Genomic DNA, 13,677 nt, shown 5'->3' with positions numbered 1-13,677 from the left:
TTTCTTTATTTTAGGCATTAGCTTGTACGAGTCTTATCTGCATGTTAATGAGAAATGCACTTGGGTTAACGCAAACACGCAGGGATCGCGCACGTGACGCCAGCTTCATGTGAGAAACCGTCGGTGAGTCAGCGACGCTTGGGAGAGACGCCATCTTGAAAAGCATATGCACCCGATTCACCCGGACCTTCCCCGAGCTTTCTGACTGTTCTGTCTTTCTGGGCTTTCTCCATTCCATCCGGCGGCCATGTTGGCCCTCGCTCCACAGCAAAAACCACTTTGGATTATTTTACCCCATTTCTGTCAAACAAACCACCGTTGACCAGGGTGGGAAAAACCACCGGCCACCAGCCAAATACTGGTACATTTTGGCTATGGCTGGAAAGTTTGTCTAATTTACTAGCCACTTTGGCAGGTAGTTAGCCATCATTTGGAGATTGTATTGTGTATGAAAAAAGTAATTTCCCGGTAAAACATTTAAAGTGGCAGGTGAATTTTGAGATGCAGCCACTGTGACAGTAGACAGAAAAAGTAAATCTCCTGCCCTGCCAGTCGGTGGCGTTCACATCATAAATGTGTTTGAGATGCTGCTCTATTCCTCAGTAGCAGAAATTAACAAAAACTAGCAACTAAGCAGGAGCAGTTAGATGGTTCCCTGTCTCTCCTGGGTCCTGAAGCCTCTCAGGAGAGCGTCCCGTACATGGAGGAACATGTGCAGTAACCCTGCAGGTCTCTGTGGAGAAGAACCCAGTGGCCGCTAAGTGATTATTTGTGTGGGATTCTTCTCACTGTGTTGGAGAACCTCAACGCACCACATGTCAAACCCTCATCCAGCTGCTTCTGCCCAGGTCACCCGTAAAGAAAATTCTCAAAACGCTCATCTTAACCTCAGACAGGCAGAGATCCCCAGTGAAGCAGCTTCAAACCCTAAAGATAAGGTTGTGATCATATAGGACGCTTTTTTTTCACGCGCCTGTTCATCATTATTCATTCATTATATTCATTATTTATCAGTTATTTTCAACGGTTTGGTCGTCGTCCGCTCCAAACTGTGCGCCTGGTGTTTTGGACGTGGTTGAACTTCAGCCGCACCATGCAGTCCATCATGCACCAACAGACGCTGTCCAGTTCTTGGACGAGACGATCAGACTCTCGGCGGTCTGTTCTCCAGCGGGACGTCCTGAACCTTCATCCTCCGGTTCAAAACGGACTCCTCCCCCTCCTCCTCCTCCTCCTCCTCCTCCTCCTCTTCTTTAACAGCAAGCAGAGACATCGCTAACTTTGTCTGGTACATTTTGATTTTAAAGTCCCCATGAAATGAACTCCCATTACTTCTACCTCCTGGAAAACAGAGCATCTTTACAGGTGACCTCTAAATATAGATTTCTAACCAATAAAACCATCAGACTTTTGAACAGCCCCGCCCCTCCGCACCCCTCCCATCAAATAAAACTGCCTTTCTCTCCTTGACTCCCTTAGTTTAGACTTTTGATTGATCCCTCACTGCGTTATGTCCCGCCCCCAACATCCCGTTTCAACAAGAAATGCATCAAAACAAGGAAGTAAAGATGCCGTTTCATGGGGTCTTTAAACAACATTATCCCCTTTGTGTCACATGATGCGTGCCCTTTGACCTCTTGCTCTCTCTGTCACTCTCACAGCATGAGAAATGAGATAAAAAAAGCGTCCCGTCTGATCACAGCCTCGGCCCGTCTGTTACCCCTCGGTTCCTCGATGTAATAACTGCATCAGAGCCCGGCGCCTGTGTTTAGTGAGCCGTGTCCCAGCAGCAGCAGCATGCCGCCCCGGTGTGTCGGCACGCCGTCTGTCCGCCTCACACTGCGGACGGAGGCTCTGGGCCTCGTTGTCGCTCTGTTACTCGCCTTGTGTGCCTGCTGTGCTGCGTAGCTGCCTGCCCGACAACGCATCGGATGCAAAAAAGAGCACTTGCCTGCAGTCGTGTGTTTTTAAATGGAACTTATGCATTTCAATTATCGTACCGGATGTCTTGAACGATGGGAGAGACTTGAGTGCTTTGAACGCAGCAGTGGGTGACGCAGGGTTCCTATGCAGGTCGGGATAGAAAATGTTCAGCTCTGATACACACACACACTGCCAGTCAACAGTCTGGACACACCTGATTGAATGTTTCTCATTCTCTTAAAGCCATTTTGATCTAAAGGCTTCTGCTTAAATGCTTGAAATGAGTTTCTTAGACAAATATAAATAGTGAAGTTGATCCTATGTATGAATTTCTTTCCAAAGCCTTTGCCTTTCCATCAAGGCAAAGGGCGGCTGCTTTAAAGAATCTAAAAGATAGTTTTGATTTGTTTAACACTTTTATGGTCGCTGCATGATTCCATTTGTGTTATTTCATAGTTTTAATGTCCTAACTGTTATTCTAAAAGGAGGAAAATAGTAAAAATGTGGTGCGTCCAAACTTGTGACTGGTAGTGTATGACAGCACATTTATATAGTTGTAGATTCACTGTGATTTCACGTGCAGTGTTGTGAAGAAACACCTCCACCTGTCGCCCAGCCTCTGTCAGCGTATTCCTGAACCCCGACCGAAATATTCACATCCAGTGGAGAAAGAGTGTGAAAGAGTGTGAAATGTAAGATGTGTAGGAACCCTGGGAAATGCACACACGCGTCTCTCCTGTTGTCTTGTGCGAACGGTGGCTACAACCCCCCCCCCCCCCCCCCCCCCGGTCTTTGAGCTTTATCGCCCCCTTCTGGTCAGGTTATTAAAGGGCAGTTCCCGCCAAGAGAGAGACGTTGACGTTGTTATTTTTTGCAAAAATAGACGTTTTCCTTAAAATACCCCGATGGGTTTTCAGGATCGCGGGAAAATGCAATCCTGTGACATCATCAGACAGCCAGCTTCCTGTACCTGGGTCAGACATTTTGAGTTGTTGAAAAAGAAAGTGTATCTGTTGTGTAAAGGAACAGGGAGACGACTGCACATGATGATGATGTCTGTCCATAAATTTAATAGGTTTTAACTCAAAACTCATAAAAACAACTTGATAAGATGTCGATTTTTAAAGGAAAATGTCTACGACTCTTTATAGAACAACAACCCAAAAGTACATTTTCGTCGGGATTGCCCTTTAACCCCAGTCACTGTGATTGACAGCCCTTAACCCCGCCCTCCTGCCTGCACCTGCTGCACCTGTCTTGCCACAGCGAGGGCCGCGGCCAGAGTATAGCAACGTATTTTTATGTAACAAATATAGTTATTATTACTATAAAGAAGTTTTATTTTTTAATCGAAAGGTGGTCTAAATATATATGTATATAATTTCTCAGATGTATCTTGGAAAAAAATATATTTAAGAAGAGAAGGAAAACAAAGCCTATAGAAGTTCAAGCAGCGGTGGAATCGGCCGCAGGGCGCCGGAGGATGTCCGGCGCGGTTTTGAGGGGCGGAGCTTGTTGTGTGTCCCGCGTGTGTCCCGAGAGACGGTCCGGGTGTCGATCAAAACTTTATCTGCCGCTTTTCCTCCGTCGCCTCTCTGCCCTCTACTGTTGATGAGAAAAGTCTCGGTTGTAGATTCACTTTTTGATGTTTTTAGCTTCACTAGTTTCGCCCTTCACCAGCCGAGCACTCTGCAGGTTATTATTCTATTCTAAACATCTAGCTGGCTGCAAAAATAGCAAAATGGCCGGTGGATGTTGAGACGTCCTTGCTGTTTGCTGACTAAAAAGTGATTTGACTCTAATCCCTCAGCAGCAAACTCTTTTGATCCGGCTGAAAACGTTTGCCGAGCTGTAATCACATCATCATCATCATCATCATCATCATCACGGTTTCGCGGTGCGGCGCCTACGCAGGTCTGGAAAATATGGAAATCCGTTTGACCGTTTCCAGGTCTGAAAGTCTGGAACAAACGTGATAAAGTTACACGGATAAAGACTGAAAAATCTCTTATCCTGAGATGATGTGTTTGTCTCAAAGTAAGAAAGTTAGTGATACTACTGACCTGCAGTGGGAGGTGTGAGACGTGTGTGTGTGACGGCTGGAAAGTCTGGAGTGTAAAAATAGAAACCTGCAGCTCTGTTGTGAGTATGGAGACGAGGAAGAGATTATGAAAATCAGTGGTAGTTTCCATGTTGGAGCTCCTCGCCGCTCTGTAACACCATGACAGACTGGAGACACAACAGGAAGTCACAACCGGCCTGCGTTCACTTTGTGTCGTTGCTGTTGTGCACAAGCAGGAGACACAGAAACATCCCACCTGTCCACACTCGTCATTCAACGACATGCATTTTTGTTGTGTCCAGATCCATTATTTTCCAGCAAAAAAACAACAACAAAGAAATACAAATAATATGTCAAATTATTCGATAAATTATTAATGAGAGACCACTTTAATTTTGGGGATTTTAGTTTTCCCAAAGTCAAAAAATGTCAGCGGGTGCAACCATCCAGACGAAAGGTGTTTTCTCCGTGTGAGTCTTTAGTCGTTCTTCACTGATGTGAACGAGGATGTGGAGGCAGCTTCGTGTTTACAGTGAATCCGACATGATGTGAACGCAGTTAGTTTAGTGCCAAGTTACCCAGCCAGGAGTCACATTCTGTTTGTCAGGTGAAAAACTGAAAGTGCCTGAAGTCTGGAATCCATCAGACTACAAAAAAGTCGTTTCCTACCCTGACAGAAGGATTTCAATGTCAGTCCACATTGGAGTTCAGTTCGGTCTGTGAGTCGTTTTGGTTTCTGGTTTGTTACAGCAGCAGTCTGACACTAAGTTCACCTCTGTCCCGTTGTGAATGAAGCAAAGATAACGGTTTGTTTTTGTTCTCGATAATCAGTTTATTAATAATATTTAAAATATAGACACAGACTAGAGAGACTGTTGGGGAAACTCTGTGTGTTTCTGTGAAGCTTTCCCGTGTGCGGTCAGGATGGAGCGATGCCGGTCCGGTCCGGCCGGATCCTCTGCCCCCTGCGGGACGGTCCGGTCCGGCCGGATCCTCTGCCCCCTGCGGGACGGTCCGGTCCGGCCGGATCCTCTGACCCCTGCGGGACGGTCCGGTCCGGCCGGATCCTCTGACCCCTGCGGGACGGTCCGGGCCGGCCGGATCCTCTGCCCCCTGCGGGACGGTCCGGTCCGGCCGGATCCTCTGCCCCCTGCGGGACGGTCCGGGCTGTCGCTGGTTCTTGTTACAGATCTCCTGTGCATGTTTGGAAATGAGGAAAATGGATTTCAGAATATCCAGATCCGAAGAACATTTGGGAATGTTGACACAGACGTTCTGGAAAACTAAGGAAGAAATATTCAGTCCCAAAACACACAACTACACAGTCTGTGTAGCTGTAGCTCCACTGTCGCCTAAATATTGGGATATTTGTGGTGTAGTTGAGTCTTGCTGCCCGGTCGCTCCCAGCTGCATGTTGAACAGCGGTCAGACCTTCAGATGCAGGTCAGAGGTTCACATTCTGCTGCCTGTTAGCATCACTGCTAACGCTGCGTCTGCTAGCTTCTCTCTGACCTCGCGAACTCCGGCTCTGTCTCTGCCAGCGGCTCGCTGTCGACATTACGCTTTTTAAATTTAGAGCCACTGGACGTAGGGTTAGACCGATGTGGGTTTTGAAGGCCGATATTTTTAGACTGAAGTCGTTGATGTAGCTGATATTTTGTGCTGATATTCAAGATCTTTAAATTTGACCATTTTCATAGCAAAACGTTTGAGGTATTCTGAGTTTCCCCCAGAAGGAAAAGCCTCTGAAACATCATTTAGACACTAAAACTGAAACTGAAACCCAGATGGAAATGTCAATTCAATGACAGGAGAAACTGGGATACATTACTGCCTTTAAATGAAGACTTAATTTACAAAAAAAAAACATTATTAAACAATTAAATGAATAAATAAAATGTGCAAAGACAATCAAACGTCATGTCAGGTTTTCCAGGCTGTTTTTCTGTAGTTGTGGTCCGGAGGAACCTCCATCACTTCAGAGGTGGATGATATCTGATATTATATCCTGATATCGGCAAACCAACACATCGGTCTAACCGTACCAGACCCGCACCGGAGACTGGACCGGCGAGTCTGCTGTGAGTTCATGTCCCGCTCCGGTCTGAAGTCGATCTGTCCGGTGAATTTGGTGGTTTTCCGTCCGCTGTGACCGGGCCGGCGGAGGAAACGGTTCGGTTCCCCGGGAAGTTTTTGTGTCAAGTCCTTCGGCGCTTCGTGTTGTTTCTTTGATTTTCTGTGTGCGTGCTGCACTGTCGATCCGTTCCCATATGAAATTTTAAAAAGATGAATTATCCGCTCTTCGATTCGAAGTGAAACGGGGCGAGGTCGGTGCGGGACGGAGACGGGAGCGTCGGGTCGGTCGGGTCGGCGCTGGCAGCCGACGGGACTCCGGAGGTCGGATGTGAACGGCGACGCGGTCGGCGGTCGTCTCGCACTTTGCCGTTTTTGGAAGTGATGCGGAGGGCGGAGCGGCTCCGGCGGCCATGTTGGTCCGTGGAAGAAATGTTACTGCGCGTTTGCTCTCAGTTACAGTCAGGATGGGAAATTACTGCCAGTCCGTCATGTGGAGTCCTGGTCGATCCTCAAGATCCAGTCGGCTGATAAAAATAAGTGAACTTGTCTGGTGAACAGTTTCCTGTCTGAGCTTTTTCAAATCTACATTTTTGACAGATTTTGTGTCCATGTTGACACTTTTTCACCATGAATGAGGTTCCTACACAGGTCTGGAAATGAATGGAAAATGAATTAGGTCATTTTTGGGTGTTGATAAGTTTGGAAATTACACACAAAAATCCCCGATGTCCCGATATGCAGATGACTCCACGCTGTCTGTTATCTCACTTCTGATATCTGAAGAATAATCTTCATCCACAGAGCGACGTGACAGAGTTCGTAGAGGAGGAACGACTCTGTGTGAATCGAACCAAACATTAAAATCTGCAAATCAAATTTAGGTCTGGAAAACTGAAATCCAGCCTGTGTAGAAACCTGTGTGAAGTCTTGCATGCGGGACAGTTTGTTACTGACTGAAGTTTGGAGGAAAGTTTCCCCTCAGCGTCACACGAGGTAGACGGGCAACTTTTTTGTGGCAATGCACACGGACAAAGTTGCCTTCAGCAGGGATTGGCAACGTGGATAAAATCAGTGTGGATAACAGAGTGGAATATAATGAACGACTGTAGAGAGAATGGAAAGATGAAGAGTTCACTTCCAAAATGCTGTGAAGTTATTTTGGAAAAATGAAATCCAGGATCCAGTCTGTAGTTTTATCACTTATCATTTATCAACTGAGGACTTAAAGGAAAACTCCCTCTGATCCTCTCACTCTGTTTATCAGTCTGTGATGTTCACTTCATTCAGGAGTTATTTAGTGATGAAGAGTTGAAATTCACTTTTCTGGTGAACCCACTTTCCCTCAACCTGCTTCTACTGCAGTTAGTGATTTCCTGTGTTTCCCAGAATGCCTGTCTCTCTGCTGCATTGCATTCTGGTCTCTCTCCTGCTCCTGTGGTGGAGAAACTGGTCTCTCTCCTCTTCTACGATGGATTTCTCCCTGTATGATTGTTGAACGTCTCTCGGTGCAAAATGGCGGCTCTAGAAAGAAGCCCTCGCTCTTTGATTCTGAGGGACTGACACCAAAACCTGACGTTTACCGCTGATGTTTTACATCCTGAAACATTTTCTCATATCAAACTCCACTGTAGCTGCTGGAAACATCTGGAGGTGACGTCACCTCGTCTACGATTGGCCGGTTATCCACCAAGAAGAAAAACACAACAAACTACTGAATGGAGCCAGAGATGAAAAGAACATCACTAACAGCTGATTTAGAGGGAGTTTTCCTTTAAGTGACATCATATCCTGTTGAAACCACCTGAATTTGTCTATTTTTTTTTTTTTTTACTGTCAATCATTTTTTAAGAGTAGCTGTCACTCAAAAAGCTCGATCTCTGATTTAGGAACCAAACTCACTGAGTTTTGGTTATAATTCCTCACAAATTTGCCCATTTCCATTTCCTCATGAATACCTGTGTTGTGTTTTCTAACGCTGAGCTTATGCCCTCTGTCTGTATGTTGAACCGTGTGTGTGTGTGTGTGTGTGTGTGTGTGTGTGTGTGTGTGTGTGTGTGTGTGTGTCTGAACTGAAGCATCTTGCCGTTATGCAATAAACTGTTATGTGAGTGAAGCTGCAGTTCCAGACTCTGCCAGCAGGCGGTGCTGTTGACCAGCGAGGTAGTGAGTTAGGGATCAGTTACGGCCATATTTCATATTTTTATTGATGTATTATATTAATTGCTCTCATATTAATGTTATTGTTCTGTTTTACACAGTAGTTTGTTTTTTTGCCTCATGTTTAGGCTCAAGAAAATAAATGAACGTATGCATCTTTTGCTTTTTATTTGAGTAATAATTTGACATTGTTATAAATTTTTATTTGAAACTTGTAATAACCAGGGAACGTGAGTCTGTTGTACATAATGTTTTAAACCATAGGTGCTTCTTAAACCTAACATGGAAGATTTTTAAAAGACTGTACCTTCACATTATTTTACAGAAAATAAAGAAATGAAATGAAACAGCCTGTTACTGGTTTTTACTCGAATAATACTGTGATAATATACCGCACTATACAGTATATATAAACTTCCATATAGATGCCTAATACTACAGTGTATATACTGCATACTACAATATAGAGGAATTTCCCATAGTAGTATTTCTTGTTATACTATATAAAGTATTTCCTGCAGTATACAGTATTTCTTCTTGTTCCTGGAAGGAAACTTGCTGGTTGTAAACAGAAAGCAACAGCTGCAGGTCGACAGGCGGAGAGGAAACAGCAGACAACGAAACCACTAGTATCATTTATTTTATTTTAATTTTGTATTGTTATTAATATTCTTATGAGACTATTATTATTATCATGAGCAGGGCGGGCGGTGTGTATTTAAAGATCCTGGATAATTCAGTTCGGTTTCTGTCCGCTGGCAGCTGAACGGAGCAGACAGCTGCTGCAGCTGCGTCAAGCGACACGCAATAACCGGAAACGAAACGATTCAGCCTTCAAAATAAAAGTGAGAATGTCGTCGTGTAAAAATAAATATTAGAAAACATAAGGGTGTATTAGTTGTCCCCCAAATTAAGTGGTGTGTGTGTGAGAGAGAGAGAGGTGGGGGGGATTGGTTATGGGTCGGACTCCATAAATTCATCCGTTGGTTCACTCATTTGTGAGAATGATGCATCTCACCGCTCTGTTCCTGCATTTTTTAGAATTGCACTCATCAACCACAGGGGGCGCTGCAGTGACAGGTCACATCGAGGTGACGTATTTGCATGTTTACTGTTGCTCTTTTCCAAAGGCCACCATCTACTTTACATTAAAGCCAGTGTGGAAAAGATGCTGCAGTTGACTTCTAATTAGAGCAGAGCGCTTTCTAAAGTTAAGAAAAATTTTTAGAGGAATGACCAATCACAACGAAGAGGGGGCGGGGGAACATGCTACATAGGCAGCTGATTGGCTCCTCTGCAGCGGCACATCCAACACACACGTTTATTTGACCTAAGTCTATTTTAACAAGGAACCAAAATTCACACAGTCATCAGCAGCTGAATGATGCAAACTTTTTTCAATTGTCAGCACAGAATGTGTTTGAGTCGACGCCTTTTCTACAAAAACAGTGAAGCAGTGTGAAGACGCCCAGAGGAAGAGTTCATGTGTTCAGTTCTTCATACAGGATTATTCTGACTGACTGGACACCAGCTACACTCTTTAGGGTTAAAATTACATTCTTCCATATTCATTCATTTTTCTTCCAAGTTGTCCTCTGTGACTGAGTTTTTCTTTGTTTATTTTTTAGCTGCCAAAATAAACATGTGTATATATAGTTTATATGGCACATTGAACAGGCCCATATTAGACTATATGAGAAGAAACTTCAGTAATCCCAGAGGGGAAATTTGGTCACAACACAATTGGCAACTACATGTATTAGACCATGTTAACTGAAAAACTGTATGTGAATGAAAGAATGTGAAAACAAATGCATTTACAGCATATCTGCAAGGTGTGCAAGTAGAAAAAATGAAGATATGAAGATATATGGCTTTAATAGTTGTGAATATATGCTATGAAAACAGCATGTTGAGAAAAAGCTGCAGCGATACTTTAAATACAGATCCTATATCTTCTTTATTTTGTCTCCGGTACTTGGAAAGACATGTGCGTCAATGGTGGCTTTTAATTTGAAAGTCCCGACCGGACGTCCTCTGTGGTGTTCTGAGCAGCTTGACAGTACTGCTCCTCTACACCAGGCAGCAAACATGGACGTTACATGTGTGAGAATGACCTAAACATGATCCTTCCAGTTCGCTGTCGGAAACACCAGCAGAGAAAACAAGGTAAGACTGAAATACTTCGACTTTCCTGCGTGTGTTTTTCCTGCAAACGGACACGCTAACGTTAACGACAGCCAACTAGCTAGCTAACATCGGGAGCTAACGTTAAAAGGCAGAGTAACGTTTCACGGCATCCGTGGCATGCGTCCATTATCGGACACACCTCCGTCCGACGTGCGTCTGTCCCTTTCCCCGCAAATTTTGCACGACGTCCCCCGCGCAGACAGTCAGCTCACGGTATTTAAACAGGTTTACCAATGCATGTGTCAATTCGTGTAACGACGCACACACATATGGGAGTACAAAGTCAATTTCATCTCCGCTTACCATCCTAACCAAGCTAGCGCTGCACGAGCAGTTTGCGCTCTCGGGTCCTTTTGTTTTCTCGGTTTCTAAACCTTGAATCTGTGTTACTGCTTCAGTCCAGATCCTCATCTCGTTACTAAACAGCAGTGAATGGAATAGGAATAGCGCTGGCAAACGGGCAACACGGTACCGGGCGTGTAGCGTTAGCTAAGGCCGATCCTGGCTCTAGGTCCGATAATGGAACTAGCGTTTGGACTCGGATGTTAATTGCGTTGCAGCGGTCTTCGTCCATCACACGATAAATAGACGCAGGTTACATAAACGGACGATAGACGCGTTGTTTCACCGCCACTCTGACATTACTCCTCTGGTTTGTTTGGGGTTATTCTGGTTGTTGGAAAGTAGACGGAGACGACTGAAAGCTAGCGAGTCAGAGCTATTAGAAATGTGTCCGATAATGGAACCGTACGAGGTTATGGTTAATTTCGTATGGTGGCACTTGTTTAAATGCCCACGAGCTGAGCGGTTCGTGTTTCACAGCACTTCGTCAAAAATGATATTTAATGTGGAACTGCCGAAGGGGATGTGATGTGGATCTGAATCAGTCAGTTCACATTGGCGAACAGGAACAGACCTGGATCGGTGAGATTTGGTGTTTTCAGAGGGTCTGGTCTTGTTTCTGGATGGGACATCGGCTCCTTCTGCGGTGCAATTTCATTATCGATCCGGCCTCACCGGATTCCTGCAGACCCCACTGCCTTTCAGTGTCATGTGGGACCTGAAGCTCTCACACACACTGTGCCGCTCTCCAGTCTGCAGGTTTCATATAGAGCCGGGCGATAATTCAATATATATATATATATATATCGTTCACCGTTTCATATCGTCGTGATATGCTGATTTTGGGAGCTCGTGATGCACAATTCTGCTGTCTAAACTGATGATAACGAGCTAATTTTATTTAAAAAACTCTGAGAAAATAAGATATGAAATATTTTTAAGGAATATTATTTGAAAATGTCAGTTTTGTTTGACATCATACCCTAACATTACCATGCAGTTCAACGGGATGAACATCAGTTTGATTATTTAACAGGATTTTGCATACCTGAGCCATATCGTGATATATATCAATATCAGAAAGCATCCTTATTATTGTGATATGATTTCATCCATATCACCCGGCCTTAGCTTCCTGCAGCAGCTCAGGACTGACAGAAGCTTTTCAACTTCCTGCTATTTTGGAAAAGTCTCAGGAGGAAAATCTGTCAGTCAGTCAGTCAGTTTTCTCCATCTTTACTGTTTACAACCTGCAGACAGACTCAGGCTGCGTTCACACTGCAGGACTTCAGCCTCAGCTCTGACTTGCCGCTCCTGTCTGATTGTTTTGTTTTGTGTGACTGTTCGTATCTATTGTAGGATGTGACCCATATCCCATAATAATATGAGCTGACAGAGATGAGCAGAGCAACAACAACAAAACACGTCACATCTGTTTTTGTTTCAACACATTTCACTTCCAGTCCGGACTGAATTGAGGCGTCAGTCGTCTGCTTGTCTAACTCTGCTCAGACAGGCTGACGACATGATGACAGCTGGCTCAGGTGGATGATGTCACACTTACTTGTCATGGCAACGCTGACAAATTCTGACCTGACTGTTCAAATACAGGTCACATATCATATATTTTGTCCCACATCCATGTGATCCAGATGGGAATTGAAAAACTGTGACTGCAGGTTTTTGCTGTTCACACTGATCAGAGAACATCAGATCAGATTTCCCTCCTCTGCTCATCGCTTCTCTTTTGTTGATTATTATCAAGATAATAATCCATATTAGTGGTTGTGTTTTACCAGCTGAGCCTGTCTGTAAATGTTCAGGTGTGACGCCGCAGAAGAAGAAATAATAAGATAAGATCCTCTGTTTCTCCTGTAGGGAAGTCGTCCGTTAGGTCAGAGGTCAGAGGTCAGAGGTCAGGGTTTGTTTGGTGCTTCCAGCAGAGCAGCTGAAGGTTTCCACATTATTATCAGTGACAGATTTCCTGTTAACTGTAACTGTAGTAAAACCACAGAGCTGCAGCTCCTGCTGTCAGCAGATGAAGCTCAGAGGTCCAGAGCAGCGAGAGCTGAGCTGCGTTTCTCAGTTTTATGGAATAATTTAACAAAGGAGCATTATTAATTATTATTAATTATTAACTGTCAGCGCTGTGGAAATTTGACTAACAGCCATTGAAAACCTCAATAGTATTTAATATCGCAATGTTGTCACACCTAAATATCACAATATACAATATTATCATGTTTTTTTGTGTATGTCGGCCCATCATGATTACTGTCAATATCGAAAAAATTCTTATGATTATTGTGATATTGATTTCAGCCATATCGCCCAGCCCTAGTTGAATATTGCGTTTGATTGATCTGAGTTCATAATGTTTCTCCAGTCCTGTCTGAGAGTTTGCAGGCGGTGTGTGTGGTGGATGCTGGATGTTGGATGTTGGATGTTGGATGTTGGATGTTGGATGTTGGATGTTGGATGCTGGATGCTGGATGTTGAATGTTGGATGTTGGATGCTGGATGCTGGATGCTGGATGCTGGATGCTGGATGTTGAATGTTGGATGTTGGATGCTGGATGTTGGATGCTGGATGTTGGATGCTGGATGCTGGATGCTGGATGTTGGATGCTGGATGCTGGATGTTGGATGCTGGATGTTGGATGCTGGATGCTGGATGTTGGATGTTGGATGCTGGATGATGGATGCTGGATGTTGGATGCTGGATGTTGAATGCTGGATGCTGGATGTTGGATGTTGGATGATGGATGCTGGATGTTGGATGCTGGATGTTGGATGCTGGATGTTGGATGTTGGATGTTGGATGCTGGATGTTGGATGCTGGATGTTGGATGTTGGATGCTGGATGATGGATGTTGGATGTTGGATGTTGGATGTTGAATGCTGGATGCTGGATGTTGGATGCTGGA

At 44.5% G+C, this 13,677-nt stretch overlaps 2 protein-coding genes across 2 annotated transcripts in view; one reads left to right on the top strand and one right to left on the bottom strand.

Moving 5' to 3' along the window:
- aldh5a1 (aldehyde dehydrogenase 5 family, member A1 (succinate-semialdehyde dehydrogenase)) overlaps positions 1–13,677 on the bottom strand; it is a 132,122-nt gene that overhangs the window by 12,604 nt on the left and 105,841 nt on the right. The gene's annotated exons all lie outside the window — the stretch shown is intronic.
- dennd4b (DENN/MADD domain containing 4B) overlaps positions 10,325–13,677 on the top strand; it is a 57,524-nt gene continuing 54,171 nt past the window's right edge. Inside the window, 1 exon segment of the mRNA XM_078287059.1 lies at positions 10,325–10,387. The gene's annotated coding sequence lies outside the window, so the exon portion shown is untranslated.

Source organism: Centroberyx gerrardi, chromosome 12 (genome assembly GCF_048128805.1).
Source record: "Centroberyx gerrardi isolate f3 chromosome 12, fCenGer3.hap1.cur.20231027, whole genome shotgun sequence".
Taxonomy (NCBI): domain Eukaryota; kingdom Metazoa; phylum Chordata; class Actinopteri; order Beryciformes; family Berycidae; genus Centroberyx; species Centroberyx gerrardi.
This window is presented reverse-complemented; position numbering and strand designations above follow the sequence as displayed.